Here is a 3,455-nt window from a genome sequence, read left to right as displayed (position 1 = left end):
TATCAGTAGGCAAAGCTCCTCTAATGTTTCGGATTATATATGACATTTGAATCATGCTCTATATACACAACCCATTTTGCAATGAGCCTAGTAAGAGCTCATGACTAAAAATTATACTTACATGTCTTTTTTTAACAAACTTTCCACATTCCTTTATTAAGGATAGACCTTAATTCAATAATTTTTACTAGATATTGGATGGATTCTCAATTGTTATGCAAGCTACTCAGGTTTATAGCATAGTTATATTAGATAGGTTCTCCATTATTATACATGCTACTTAGGTTTATAGCATAGCTTTCTCATTTTATGATAAATGATCATTAGTGAGACAAACAAAGAAAGAAACCATAATCCTGTACATGAAGCAACATGGCTATCTCCAATTGTAGTAGTCCCCAAGAAAAATGGAAGAATCAGAGTTTGTGTGGATTATAGAAAGCTCAATGCAACCACAATCACAGATCCTTTTCCATTACCTTTTGCAGATACTCTGCTAGATTCAGTTGCAGGGCATCAAATGTATAGTTTTCTGGATGGGTTCTCAAGATATAATCAAATCAGGATGCACCCTGATGATGAACACAAAACAGCCTTCATTATAGAGTGGGGAGCATTTGTGTTCACAGTAATGAGCTTTGGATTAAAAAATGGACCACCAGCTTTCTCAGAGGTGGCAAAAGTAGAGTGTTTGAGCCCTATTTGTCTTCTTTTATGAGGGTATTTATGGATGATTTCTGTGTGTTTGGATCCAAAGAGATGCATTTGGAGCACTTGAGGAAAGGTTTTGAGAGATGCAGGAAGTATGGTATGTCATTGAATCCATACAAATGTGCAATTACAGTTAAAAGAGGAGTTTTGTTGGGCCACATAATTTCAGAGGAAGGTATACAGGTGGATCCAACCCCAACAGGTCACAACGTCAAGTGAAAAGATTAGAGGATGTGAAGCTAAAAGACGAAAAGTGCTTCCTCAAAGATGATGACAATGTGATACCATAGCCTCTCTTGATTGCTAAAGTTAATATTGTGGGTTCGCATGATTTTTCCTTTTAGTGTGTGTACGTATGGAATAATGATAACCCTAAATTAGCCCTTTTATAGGGATGAGTTTTGCTTCATTGACTTCCTTATTTCTTTTTTAGTATTTTCCATTTTTATGCTAAGGAGCAAGCTTGTATATGGGAAGAAATGGATGAATAGGTGCAACAAGGATGCTAGCTTAAAGAAAATATCTCATGGGAAAATGTATTTACATAAGTGATGAAGCCTCTTATAGATTTCAACTAATGTTATGAATACATGAGAGGACGATGAGACATTGAATGGATTTTGGTAAATAGATAGTACAGTGTGGGCCCTTAATGTAAGAGGTAACCTATTTTTTTCTTTCCTTGGAATGCTTACCTTGGCATGTTGTTTCTTTGCACTTCAAAACTTGTAAAGTTAATCTCTTTATTGTTTTGTTCAAGGTAATCATGTATAAGAGAACATAAAAAGGCATGATTATGGTAGAATGTTTCAAACAGTTACTTGAAATATGTAGGCTTCCAACTTTAGTATGTGCCTCTTACCTTGAAGTAGGTTTCGTATAGAGAATTTGATTGTTGAGTGCTTTTTTGTGAAGAGGCTATCATTAGGACTAGTATATTTATGTATAAATCCATGTACTGAAGGTGGAAGCTTGATCTTGTAATGTATGGGACGAGACTAGTTTTTGTACATCTTGACAATCATTTTTCAACATCTAAAGACAAAACTTTACATATGTATGAAAACATATTCAATAACTAGAAGCATTTCCAAGCAATATGGCTAAATTAGTTGTGGAAATAAAATTTCCTTTTGAAATGTAACCGAGATTAAAGATTGGGTAGGTTATTTTAGTGTATAGTAAGAGTAAGGGCTTAGAAAGTAGATATAGATCCCTTGCACATACCAATCCATGGCATGCACCAATCCCTAGGAAAATTATTATATCTCATTTGTGGAGGCGATTCCTTTGCCATTGGCATGCTGACCTTGGATCGAATCAATTTTTGGGATGTACCAATTCAAGGGGCCTATATCTATGAGATAATGTAGAGATAATTGGGAGCTATGTAAGTGATTCTATTTATTAATTAATAAATATTATAGTTTCTCTTTTAAAAAGGGCTTAGAAAGTAGATTTTGGATAGTACATTTGATTTCTTAGTGTTAAATGCTTTTTTGTGAACATATTGAAAGGTGGAACCTTAGTCATGTATTGTATAGGAGGCAAGGATGTGTGTAAATATCTTGACAGCAAATTTTTTTTAATGCATAAAGAGAGTTGTATTGACACTCCAAAGAGACAAGATTACATCATCATGCCCTGTACATGATTGGGCTAATGTCTCTCCAACCTCCTAAGTAGACTACCTACTATAGCTTTTTTTTTTGGCATGGATGATGGAAAATTGCCAAGAGGATTCCTCTGGCTAGAACACTTGACAGCCAAATTTTGGCATCTTTGCAACTAAACTTTGCATGTGCATGGAAAAAAAAACTAACAAGCACACTTTCACATGAGGTACGTATTATATTTCTTCTAGAAATGAGAATGCCTTTTGAAATGTAAGTAAGATTAAAGATTGGAATTTAGTGTAGGCAAGGGCTTAGAAATGGAATAAGTACATGAGCCTTTTGGATGAAAGTGCACATGTTGTTGATAGAAAATTAGCATTGAAAAGGAATCACTTTTGAAAAAAAAAATCACACACGCTAAAAAAAAGACTTGATATATCTAGTAACAATACAAACATGTAGACGACTATTTAATGGGAAAAAAACTATTTAAAAAAATAAAGATGAGATAGGCATGTAGTGGTACGACTCTCAAGGTAGAAAGATAATGTGGGAGCTAAAACCTAACAAAAGGGCACGTGAGGCAAAAGACAATGTGGGAGCCCAAATATAGCAAAGGGCACTTGTGTAGAAAAGGCAAGAAATGAAGGGGTAAGCTAGGAGGAGGAGGTCATAGTCATGGCCATGGGGGAAATAAGAAAAAATACCATATGATGAGATTAGTGGCTTAAGGTTGACATTAATATATACACACACACACATTAATATATATATATCTATATCTGTATTTATATATATATATATATATATATATATATATATATATACATGACGTCTTTAGGGCGTGGTGGGAGTTGATGCGTCAGTTTTTGAAGAATAGGATTTGATATCAACACACGTATCGGTAGACTCAATGCACAAACACTAGGAAGCTTAGTAGTATGCCGATCGTAGGGTCTTTCTATAATCACGTATCATGAGGACCCATGCAACATGGGGTGTGTGCACTATTGGTCAATGTGAAAGGGACAAAAAAGTTATTGTTTCTTTCTGTTGTTGAATAAGTAGCCACTCCCACCTAGCATGTTCATATTTGGATATCTCATGTGGGCCACAAGATTCATGTTT

Source organism: Cibotium barometz, chromosome 12 (genome assembly GCF_041138505.1).
Source record: "Cibotium barometz isolate CiBa-2024 chromosome 12, ASM4113850v1, whole genome shotgun sequence".
Classification (NCBI taxonomy): domain Eukaryota; kingdom Viridiplantae; phylum Streptophyta; class Polypodiopsida; order Cyatheales; family Cibotiaceae; genus Cibotium; species Cibotium barometz.
The sequence above is the reverse complement of the archived record's forward strand: the minus strand, read 5'-3'. Positions refer to the sequence as shown.